Source organism: Coptis chinensis, chromosome 4 (genome assembly GCF_015680905.1).
Source record: "Coptis chinensis isolate HL-2020 chromosome 4, ASM1568090v1, whole genome shotgun sequence".
NCBI classification, from domain to species: domain Eukaryota; kingdom Viridiplantae; phylum Streptophyta; class Magnoliopsida; order Ranunculales; family Ranunculaceae; genus Coptis; species Coptis chinensis.
In genome coordinates, this window is record NC_141459.1 from 45,462,083 (window position 1) to 45,475,452 (window position 13,370).

A 13,370-nucleotide genomic window follows, 5' to 3' on the forward strand; every position below is an offset into this window, starting at 1 on the left:
ATATCATCAGGCCGATATTTCAGCCTGTAATATTAGAACTAACTCGAAATGTCTGTGGTTAGTGTTCATATGTTGCAGGTTCAAGAGGGAAAAAGAGGAGGAAGAAGAGAATGGACACGTGTCAAGAATTGATTGGGCAAGATTACAACTGGAGCACTATATAAAGACTGGAAAGAGAAAGAAAGGATTCATTCGGTTCATCCCATAAAAACTTGTAAAACCATATCAATAGAGAGAGAGTTTGAGCGACTTTGTAACTGCCATTACTGATGAATATAAGGTTAAGTTTTACTTCTTTTTTTTTCTCAATTCAATCCAAACCACTTCAATCCGTAACTAATCTTAGAAGAAGAACTTGATCACTACAATTATTATGGACCACGTATGGGTATCTGGTTTGGTCTCACCCATAGTTTGGTTTATGGTATAGGCAAAATCCGTGAGAAAGAAGTTGAGGTTGATGATGTATGGACTCATGCACTCTATGTTGGAGCAGCTACTGGTTGCACTTTTATTGGGTTGCGTCCTCTTATGGCTGCTGTGAATGCAGCTAAGTATGGAGTTGTTAACTTGGGTATACGGTCACTTGTTGCCCGATTTGAAAAGGAACGAGAAACTACCTCTAAATCACACTGAAGGTATGTACTATAAATTGATAAGTAACATATACATTTAAGTGTTTATGGATTGTTGTGTATATTATTAGTAAGAGTCATGTATATCTGCTATATAGCTATAGATAATAGTGACCTAGTTCACAATTTAGTTGGATTGTACCAAATTGGTGTTGTCTTAAGATTAAGGGATTGTTTACTAATTAATTATGGAGCAAAAACTATGAAAAGCCAAAAGCCATAACTGGAAGTCTGGAACTGTCTTCACTTATAGTCATCTAAATAAGGTTCGGGTATTCAATGAACAACTTGGCTTTACCTACTATTGGTAAATTATGTGCTATAGATGTTTACTAAATAGATATATTTTCCTTTAACTCCTAAGTCTAAGCAATATGATCTACACAAATTTCCATTTTGGCCACAAAGAATAACTTAGTTGCTCCCAATCAAAAGGCATCAAAGAATACTAGCTTTTACTTCCAGGCTTAGTGGGAAGTGTCAAAGATGTTTTTCTGAATATTTCTAAAAATCTTATTGATATAAAATAGTAGGTATATATACAAGAATACATAAGATCTCCAAGATCCACATATCTAGGAGAAGATAATACTCTTACTAAGATTACAAGATGCTTGTTAATCCTAATTAAGGTAACAAATATTCCAACACCCTCCCTCAAGTTGGTGCGTGGATATCACACATGCCCAACTTGACAAGAGAGTCAATAAACGCCTTGCTAGCCACTGCTTTAGTAAGGACATCTGCTAGTTGGTCTTCAGACTTTACAAATGGAAAAGTAATAATTCCAGCTTCAAGTTTCTCTTTGATAAAATGTCTATCAATCTCCACATGCTTCATCTGATCATGTTGAACAAGATTATGAGCTATCTATATAGCTGACGTATTGTCACAATACAGATTCATTTCCACTTTTGGTATAACACCCAAGTCCGTCAACAAGTTTCTCAACCACAGCAACTCAAATACCCCATATGACATACTTCTATATTCAGCTTCTGCACTTGATCTTGATACTAATGGTTGTTTTTTACTCCTCCAAGTCACAAGGTTTCCACCTACAAAAGTGAAGTATCCTAAGGTAGACCTTCTGTTGTCGGTTGAACCTGCCCAATCTACATCAATGTAGCCTTCTACTTTTAGGTGATCATGTTTCGAGAACAATAAGCCTTTACCCAGAGCGGATTTCAAATATCTCGATATGTACTTTACAGCATCCATATGAGGTTTACGTGGGTCATGCATGAATTAACTCTCGACACTAACTACATACTAATATCTGGCCTGGTATACGATAAATAGATCAGTTTTCCTACAAGCTTCTGATATCTCCCCTTATCGGTTGGAGTTGCATTCAAACACAGAAACAGCTTGTGGTTCTGCTCAATGGGAGTATCAACTGTCTTACATCCGAGCATTCCCGTCTCAGATAATAAATCAAGAATGTGTTTCCGCTGGGATAAGAAAATATCATTCTTTGATCAGGCTACCTCAATCCCAAGGATTTATTTAAGGTCTCCGAGCTGTTTCATTTCAAATTCAAAAGCCAGATACTGTTGTAAGCTAGAAATCTCCTCATGATCATCACCTGTCACCACCATATCATCAACATAGATAATCAAAGCAGTGATTTTACCTCTTCTGTGTTTTAAAAACAAAGTGTGATCTGAGTTGCTTTGTTTGTAGCCGAACTTCTTCATAGACTTGGTGAACGAACCTGCCAAACCAAGCTCTTAGGGACTGTTTTAACCCATACAATGCCTTCTTTAGTTTACAGACCATTGTTGTATCTGAGTATTCTGGTATACTTGAGAGAGGATCCATATATACTTCTTCAGTAAGATATCCATGCAAGAAAGCATTTTTAACATCAAACTGAAGAAGAGGACAATCTTTATTAGCTGCTAATGACAAAAGTACTCTCATAGTATTGAGTGTAGCAACCGATGCAAAAGTTTCTTGATAATCAACACCATAAGATTATGTATACCCTTTTGCAACCAGTCGAGCTTTGTATCTCTCAATAGCCTCATCTGCTTTAAGCTTGACTATAAATACCCATTTGCACCCCACTGTCTTCTTTCCCTTTGGTAAGATTACAAGTTCCCAAGTGGCATTCTTTTACAATGCTGCCATTTCTTCTACCATAACTTTGGTCCATCTAGAATCTGCTAAGGCTTCCTGCATTTTACTAGGAATAGAGACAGATGATAACTGGAATACATAAGATGCATATGACTTAGACAACTTGTGAGATGACACATGGTTGCTTATAGGATATTTCACTTTATCTTTAGGATCAGGTTCATATTGAATTGGTGGTTGGCCACGGTTAGATCGAGGTGGAAGATGATATTGAACTAGTTCAGAATTAAGACTAGGTAGATTGGCATCATGAATATTAGAATCACCAACATTATGAGTATTGGAATCATCAATAATAGAGTCGGGTGATATCTCTAATGGGTCTTCTGGAGAAGATTGGATTAGTAGATCCGTTATAGGAGGTAATACTATCATGGAATTGATCTTCACATCCTTCACTTGAGTACTCAGTGGAGGTTCCATCGACTTCTTCTATTGAGTTTTTATCACTAGGTGATTGTGGTCTAGATAAATCAAAGACCATTATATCATCATGATTCTCTATTTCATTTCTATTCTCCCCCTGAAGTGAAGAATCAGTGATCTCCGTATAAAAAATGTCGTGTTCATGGAAAATGACATCCATTGAGACAAAAAAAAAATTTAGAAGATGGATGATAACACGTATAACCCTTCGGAGTTGATCCATACCCAGCAAAGACACACTTCAACGCACGTGGATCAAGTTTGGTGCGTTGTTGTGTATGTAAGTGACATACACCACACACCCGAAGATATAGGGTGCTAAATGAACAATGGGCGGAAGCGTACAGTGATCAGAAAGCACATCTAAGGGTCTCCGAAATCGGATAACACTAGAAGGTGTACGATTCATCAAGTAAACAGCAGAGGTCAAAGCTTCGCCCCATAAGTGAGATGGGACATGACCACCAATTAATAAAGACCAAGTGACCTCTAAAAGATGTCTGTTTTTTCGTTCTGCAACCCCATTTTGCTCAGGGGAATAAGAGCAAGAGGTTTGATGCAGAATACCAGCCGAATGCATAAAGCCAGTCAATTCCTTTTTGAAATACTCACCCCCATTATCAGAGTGAACAGCCTTTACAGAGATTCCAAATTGTGTGAGCACCATTTGATGGAAAAGGGGAAAAACTGTACAGACATCACTTTTATGTTTCAAAAAATATACATAGGTCATCCGAGTGCAGTCATCGACAAAAGTAATAAACCATTTCATCCTGTTATGTGTAGGACGTGGGGCAAGACCCCAAACATCTTAATGAACTAAAGAAAAAGGAGCATCAGCTCTATTATCACTTGAAAAGAAAACAGTACGATGGCTTTTCGCCATTACATAGGTTTCACAAGAAAAACCATAAAGACTACAACCATTAAATAAAGATGGAAATAATCTCCTAAGATAACCAAATGAAGGATGTCCTAGTCATCTATGCTAAAGCCAAATCTTGCCTTTATTTTTATTAACCTTATCATCACTCACAACATGAGCTTGGACTCCTTGATTAGACCGTTGAAAACCATCCTCCAGATAGTACAATCATCCACTTTGTTTACCACTGCCAATCCTCTCCTTGGTAAGGGTGTTCTGAAAAATACAGTGAGTAGGAAAGAACAAGGCAACACAATTATGATATTTGGTTAATTAGCTAATAGAGAGAAGGTTACATGCAGTTTATTGATGGAACAAATAAAACATCATGAATAGATAAAGAAGGGGACAGAGGTACAGTGCCAACACCAACAACTGGAGATGACACACCATTAGCATTAGTAATGACTGATTTGGAACAACTAGAGGAGAAATGGTTAAATTTATAGTGATAGCAAGTCATATGATCATTAGCACCCATGTCAATTATCCAATCACTATTTCCAGTAAAAGCAATAAGAGCAAAGTTAGATATACCTGACTGGGCAACAAATCCGGCAGCAGTAACTAAGTGACTCTTTGAGTTAGAAGACATGACAGCGGAATCGTTATTGGAATGCACAACAACAGGATCATTATTGGTAGGTAAGTCTATCATTATGATATAGAACATAAACAATAAACTAGATCAATAGACAAGAGCGATAAGGAAGAAGAGGGTAATAAATACAATCTGATATAGTGTAACAGATTGTATTATATGACCAGAAAAAAAAAAAAACACCAAAAAAAAAGCTCCGATTCGTATAGTAATGGGGTAATGAAAAGGAAATCGGAGTTAGCTCTTGATACCAGGTCAAAGATGTTTTTCTGAATATTTCTAAAAATCTTATTGATATAAAACAGTAGGTATATATACAAGAATACAGAAGATCTCCAAGATTCACATATCTAGGAGAAGATAATACTCTTATTAAGATTACAAGATACTTGCTAATACTAACTAAGGTAACAAATATTCCAACAGGAAGGACACACCTTTTGGATGTAAGGTGGACCGTTCAATTATATTATCTAATTAAAATATTGGAAATTTTTAGTGGAACTTGAGGTTAAGCATACTTAACTGAATACGTGTGGTAAGTTGGACATGTCCTTGGTAGGTGTATCAATCTTTGTTATCCACATTATTGGATTTCTAGTAACTTTAGTTCTCATTGCTGAAACTTTGTGAGTGTACCCTTCCTTTTTTTATATTTATTATGATCATATTCATTGTTTAAGTCAAGAATTTTAGCTTAGTAATGAAGCATTATACAAAGCTTTGTTGAAGATCGCTACAAGAGTCCCAAGGTCAGAGCAATGCTTCAAGCTATTCAAAGTGGGTTTGTCGAGAGGGTCTTCAAGTTAGTTTATATGCTACACCTTTGCATTTCTCATTTTAATTTTTGAATCATAGTTTAATGTATGTAAACATCTTAATTGTATACTAGATTCAGGGGATCGTTATTTGCTTAAACTTCAATAGTTCTGATAAAATTTATAAGTGTTTTAGTGTTTTTATATTGGAATTGGATGCATATATTATGCCTGATCTAGGGTAACATCATCTTTAGAAGCAAACTTAACTACGGTCATGCATCTAACACTACACCATGTGTGGTACACCACCCAACCCCCCGGCGCCTCGAGAACAATACTTAGGCCTTATACATCCTGTAAGATACACCATGTGTGTACCCACCCCACCACCCCTTCTCCTTGCGGGAAAAAATAAAAATAAAATGTCAAAAGTAATATAAATGTTGTCATCCTTTTTGTCTATTTAACTGTTAAAGTCTCAATCATACATCCACTTGCAACATTGTATAGTTCGTAGGAACAACTTGTATGTGGCTTTTGGTTTTGACAATTATTTTTAGAATAACTGTTGACACTTGCAATATATGCATTCCTAGGCTTGGTATCTTTTTGTTAAATATTATTTGTCCTTTTGTAGTTACAAGTGGAATTCTTATTGTTTGAGGTATGCCTTTCACTATGCAAAGTGGGTTTGTCGAGCGAGTCTTCAAGGTATTTTATATGATGCACCTTTACATTAATTCATCTTTTATTTTTTGAATGTCAATTTAAATTGTGTGAACATCTTAATTGTAACCTATATTTTTTTTTAATAAAAAATGTACTTTCTTTTGTCCTTTCTTTTTAAAATTGTGTGAACATCTTAATTGTATCCTAAAAATTGTTCCTGGCTTGTCATTTCCGGCATACACTTTAAGTGCTTGTACTTTTCCATAAATGCAAACCCTAGGGTTCAAGAAGTAGTTTTAGAATGATTGATAGATTTAGGGTTAAGAAAGTAATTTTAGAATGATTGATAGATCTAGGGAGTTGGATCTATTGTGTTTAACTTTTCATTTCCTTTTTCATTTATGCTCTTGTTTAAGTATCATTTGAATGATGCACTGCTTCTTTATTGTTGAATAAGATAATTTATGTTAAGTGCTAACTTTTTATTCACTAGACTTTTAATTAATATTTATTGGACAGGATAGTCTTTGCTTACTTTATATGGAAATATATGTTGTAAATGCAAGGCATACGAGATACGCATGGTCTGTGGTGCATACTTGCTCCTTTGAAATGCACGTGGTAAGTTATACCAACTAAGCACATGAGTTCTCTTTGTTGCTCTTTCTTTCTCGATTGTGCAAATGTTGGGATGTGTTCTTTTATTATTGGGTCAATAACATACTAGCTAGCCAAATATTTTAAAATGTTAGCATAACCAGATTGTGAATACCGTAGTGAGGTATTCTTTTTCTTTTTTGGTAAGGTACAAATGTACAATACATATTCACACATTCAATGTCTAAACTTACTTTTTATGTTAAGACATTCAATGTGTTGAGAAGCATAAGTAAGAACCTTATGTTTACCATGCTACCTTTGTAGTTGTTTACCATACTACCTTATTCTACTTGTTGGGAAGTGTTGTTGGACTATAATATTATTTTATTTTGGAATGTTCAACTCTCTAGCTATAATCCCCAGATAAGTAAAGCTAACTTGAACAACTGTTTTACCATTTTTAGTTGATTAATAAAGTTTTCTTCTTTCTTTGTTAGGAATAAATACAGCTAAAAATATGCAACGTACTTAGGCCCTATTAACACTTGTATTAACATAGAATTTATTTTCACAAACGTATCAATGTACTATGTTTGATTTCACAAAAATAGCAATCTATTAGCATCCGTTAGTTAAGTGATGATGTGTCCATTTATTTTCATTTTTGTTTTTTTTTGTATTTTCCACCCGGCATAATATTAGGATGTGATGTGGCGAAAATAATACACCTAATATAATGGGTGAGATTGATAACTCTTAAGGCCCAAAAAGAATAAGGACCCAGCCCTTAAAAATAATAGAACCCAACCCATGAAACAAAAGATTAACCAGGCCCAACAATCTAACCCAAATTCTTATATTAAGCAACCACCGAGTGTACATGATTACCCTCGCCCTCATCTTCTTCCCCAACTATCGAACCAGCAAACCCTAAAATGAAAAACTCTAATTTTAGGGCCGATTGGTGGTACCAACCCCGTCACAAGAACTCATCACAGAGATAATTTCAAGATTCCCCTCAAAATCACTTAATATAATCGCAATGTGTAGGTGTTGTAGTTCATCTGATATACACCGTTCTCAAACAGTTGAAGCTTCTATAGTAACGTGGCTGATGAGGGCAGACAAGCAAAAAGTCTTTATACTCTGAAGTAAGGTAGCAAAGAATCAGATGAAGAAACTTCATCTTGATATAAGCTGATGTGGACCCTTGCTAATTCTCTTACATATCAAAGATCCAAATTTTGCAGCCACATACAGTATAACAAAAATTTGGTGCAAAAGACTGTCCTGATCGTGATCATGACGACTAAAAGGTGAGCAATATATGAGACTATTCTAGAATAGGATTTGAAACATTCTTTCATTCCCAAGAATATAAGTTATGATCATTTACTTGTTTGTATTCTTTCCCAAATAATTCAATTCCATGTTGAGAAACGGTATAAGAATTTTTTTTGGTAAATGGGTCTATATGTAAATGGGTTCGAAAATGGGTGAAAGAAATGATGAAAACGGGTTATATGGGTCGGGTGAGGTGGTAGAATCTGAGGTGGTATGTCGAGTGGAAAATACAAATAAAACGAAATTGAAAAAAAGGAACACGTCATCACTTAACTGACGGATGCTAACAGATTGTTATTTTTGTGAAATTGGGCATAGTACATTGATACGTTTGTGAAAAAAAATTCCATGTTGATACAAGTGTTAATAGGACCTAAATACATTGCATATTTCTATATTTAAGCCTTCTTTGTGAAAGACAAATTTAGAGTTGGCAAGTTCTTTTCACTTGGTGGGAGCTTCGAAGGTGCTTCATTTCTGCTAGATCGTGGATACTTCCGAAGAAGATATACCTTGTAGTTGTATATTATTGCATTTTAAAATTGATAAGTGTGAAAGTTATTTGATAATAATTTTGAGAGATATAGAGTAAATCATGAGTGTTCATCATGTGTATTTTGTAGACTATTTTTGAAATGTGAAATGGATTATTTGACAATGCAATAGTAAAAATTTTGGTGTTGATACTTGTGTATTTTGTGGATTAATTGCATTGCTTTTTAAATAAGTTGTCTATTGGACAGTTCTTCAGGGTACAAGACTGTAAAATGATTGCTCATATAACAAAATAATTATTATTATTTTTTAAAACACGAAATTATTATTTTTTAAAACACTAAAACATGTTTACTGACGCCATAATGTCGTCACAAATCCTTGTGACGCCAAAACGCCGTAGCAAATTTGTGACGCCAAAATGCCGTCACAAATGTGAAAACGCCATCACAAAAATTTGTGACGCCACAATGACATCACAAAAAAAGTGATGCCACAATGTCGTCACAAATGTGAAAACGCCATCACAAATTTGTGAGCCAAAATGCCGTCACAAAAATAACTTACGCAAAGCGTCACAGAAAAGCTGTTATGGTGTAGTTGGACCTTTTTTCCTTTTATTATATTTTCTGTTGTTTTATTATTATTATTATTTTTATGATGTTAGTATAATATTCTATATATATATATATATATAATATTATATAGAAAAAGGAAAAAATTTGGCATGATATATTTGTATTACCTTATACTCATATGCCAAATTCCATAAGAAAAACAAATAAACAAGCATATATATATATGCTTGTTTATTTGTTTTTCTTATGGAATTTGGCATATGAGTATATATGCTTGTTTATTTGTTTTTCTTATGGAATTTGGCATATGAGTATAAGGTAATACAAATATATCATGCCAAAATTTTTTATTTTTCTTTCATGCATTTCATAAGTTTTTAAAAATACAAAAACCCAAAAAATTCATAGTAGAATAATTATCTCTAGTACAATAAACTATGTATTTCTCGTTCTATATCAAATAACCCACGCCCCAAACTTATTTGGGGGTGATATATTTTCATCATGAAGAACATAATACAGGTGTATTGCAATTTATGCTCATGTTTCTATGGTAATCTCTTTCCTTATCTCTTCATACTTGGATAACAAAGTATATTTCTATTTGGGGATGGTATAGTAACATTTTGCAAAAACTAGACATTTTCTATAGTAGATATAATAGTATATTTCTTTCTTCTTGAAAAGAATTTTCAAAAAAAGACCAAAACTATTTTTCTGTTTAGTATTAAAAAGTCTTGTTTCCTTTTTCCATGATGAATAAAAAGTTTAGAAGTCTCATTATAGCAATAGAGTAAGGATTCGTTCTTCGAACTTAGACTAATATACGTACAATAGTTTCTACATCTTTTCATGAATGGCATGCATAAGTATTTGATTGTATATAGCAATGAGTATCCAAGACCAAGGTTAGAACAATTAAGTTCCATATCATGTGAGAATCTAGCCAAAAGCCTCATCTGAATGATTATTGAGTGATCACACAAAGGATGTCTAGATAGAAAGACCACACGTCCACTTGCTTGATCACCATGCCATATCTTAGGAGAGAATTTAGGCCCTTTTTGACCGATATAGCCAAATAAACATTAAAAACCAAAAAAGATACTTTTTCCTCTATTCACCCCTTTTGAGCTTTCACCATTTTCTAAAAGCCTTTTTATTCTTCGCCATAAACTCTTGACCCATTACAACACACAATAAAAAGCTTACCCAGCTGACGAGTTGAGAATTGGATGGATATCAGAAAAAGAGAAGAGAAAACCTTGTACAAAAACAGATCATTTAGTTGCTTCAAAAAGAAAATAAAGGAAAGAAAAGAAAGACCCATCAAAAACCAAAACTCCAACAAATCAAAGGAGTCAAAAATTGAATCTCCCAAAAATTCAAAATAAAAAAGAAGACGATATCATAAACAAAAGCAAAAAAAAAAAAAAAAAAGCAAATTTAGAACTCCTGAAAAATTCAAAATCATATGGAGTCACAAAGCCAAAGGGCTAATGAATCACAATTCGGAAGCAAATAACAAAACGAGGTTCTTCTCTAGTTACAAGTATCTTGAATACCCAATTTCTCAACTTATCAGATTTTTGTTTTTCCCTTCCTTTTTCTTTCTAAATCATCACCCTAGCCCCGTAACTCCTAATAAAAGACATCTAGCTCAATTAGGAATACGATAGTATGATAGTAAGTGGCAAGTGTGATCAATCGACCTCGGTTTCCTTAAAACTTCATTCGTGTATGTGAGGAATATAAATGCCCGCTGCATTTGAGAGAACGAAACTTGAGTGAATCTATCGGAGAGTTTGTGTTTTAACACATCCCTGTGAGAACCTACCTTAAGGACGCTCTCCAAAAGTTTCGGAAACAACTCTGCTTTTACATTTCATTGCTCATGTTTTGCACATTTATCTTTAAATGATTAAATTACTATACATATGTTATTCTAAGTTCAAAGGAGCTTGTCCTTATTCCCCGCTAATGAGATGTATATAGACTTCTGAGAATAAATAAGAAAACAAGACCCTTGTACTAGATAGAAGAAGTTTGTAAGTACCTTCACTAGAAAACTCTCACGATGCTTAAAGCTTGTCCACTAGGAGATTCCTAGTGGTTTAAGCCCTTGTTGCATATGGTCAATGCAATCGCACTCCGCAAAATGTGATTAGTATAATTAATAATAAATCACTCATTTGTGAGCTTAGTTTTTCTCTCATCTTTGCTTGAGGACAAGCAAAATGCTATTTTGGGGTGGTGATCAGCTCTTAAATGTGTGTTTTATTACCCTTACATTACTGCATTACAGCCCTTCTTATGCATAATGAAAAGACAACTCGGAGCTTTTATTGCCTTTTTCAGGTTACAGAGCAATTCAAACCACTTATCATAAAAGTTGTGTCTTAACACTAAAAGGAGCCTTATTTGCGTTTATTATGAATACTCGAAGCTGCTATGAAAAAGTCAAAGTCAAAGGCAAAGGCAAAGGTCAAGGACTCCAAACTAGAGAGCTGAAAGTCAAGTCCTTAACTCAGAAAACCAGAGATAGATATCCTTGACACAAAAGAAGGCTTTCTCTATAACCTATCTTGATCAAGAAGAAAAGCAAAAAGCAAAAGCAAAAGCATAAAGTAAACTTGGTGAGGTGTCTCAAATGTAATGGGAGAGGGAAAATCAGACTTTTGTAAAAGTAGGGTATAAGAACCAAAAGTTAGGGAGAGAGAATGCACCTTGACTTATTCTAGTATCATGTAGGCAGTAGTGTAGGATTTATTTTTCAATTTATTTACATTCAAGTATTGTCTTTACTTTTTGTTCTTCAATTCAATCTTTCTTTCATTTCAAGTTTATGTTTGTGTTATTCAATATTTCTTTCATTTCAAGTTTATGTTTGTGTTATTCAATCAAGTTTTTCAAGCAACTAGTCTTTTCTAAATGTTCATACAGCTAGAGTTAGTCAACAAGTCCTAAACAAAGAAGTCTACCTTCCATCCTTCCAAAACTCCCTTTCATCCAAGTTCTAAACAAACTAGTTAAGGTGAACCTCACTCAACTTTTTGAACTCATCACAACTACCACAACATCACTAGTCAATCACCTAACTTTATTCACAAATGTGACTCCCGCTTACACATCATTACATTGAGGGCTACCTTTTCTATTTTTCAATTTCATTATCCATTGCATATCATACACATATGTTGGAATGGGCGCAAACATACACTCCATCTAGACGATCATCTATTCGCATGTATACTCTTACTACACCTAGTCACATCTATGCAACAACGACTATGATTCCTGTATCGACTCGTGACAAGTACTTGACATCATAGTACAAAATATCAGGATATAGCAAAATATCGACCTCTGATTTATGGATATGTATCGGGGATTTATCCCCCTATGTGGGGATATATTACATTGGGGCATCTACAAATATAGTGGATATATCGAGATATATCGACAAATAACGCAAAATATTGCCTGACTCTGTGTGGGTATTGCTAATTGCAAATATCGTAGATATATCATGATATATCAACAAATATTGCAAAAAATATCCACAAAATCATCTATATTTACTTTGAATGTGGTCATACTTTTAATATGAACAACTCTCTAATGCTCAAAAACACTAACTAACTTATTTGTACAATGGTTGTAACGCCTCGGGATTAAAGAAATATTACAAAGCGTTAATAGGACTACGTTCAATTTTAATTAATTAAAATCAATGATAAATCATCATTTTTTTTTTATAAAATCCGGCAGAGTCTCCTTTCTATTTTCGACATTTAAAACGGGTAAATCCTATTATAACCTGAAAATCAAAATAATACAATTCTCATTGATTCAACATTTCTAAGATATGTATATATATGCTCCACTACTCCACTTTAACAACAAAATACATATTTTATATATATATATATATATATATATAGGGTCAGGCTACATTAACATCTTATTTTGACATTCACAACTTACACAATGAACTAAGGGCTAATTTTTGTTAGAGAAGATCTTCCTACCATAGATAGAATCTCCACAAAATATCAAGACATTTGAATATGTCTAACCTTGTCAAAAGTTATGTTTAAGTTTGATATTTATCTAACGATCCACAATTTTAACAGTATTTTTAATAAAGCTAGACATATCCAATTGAGACGAATTTTTGTGGAGATTCTA

General features: G+C 34.0%; 1 long non-coding RNA gene across 1 annotated transcript; it reads left to right on the plus strand.

Annotated features, from left to right (window-relative positions):
* The first annotated feature begins 5,320 nt into the window (after positions 1 to 5,320).
* Positions 5,321 to 8,800, plus strand: LOC147503675 (uncharacterized). Its single transcript, XR_015220233.1, has 4 exons — positions 5,321 to 5,537; positions 6,131 to 6,204; positions 6,682 to 6,783; positions 7,260 to 8,800. It is a non-coding gene; the product is annotated as an uncharacterized LOC147503675 (long non-coding RNA).
* The last annotated feature ends 4,570 nt before the right edge of the window (positions 8,801 to 13,370 follow it).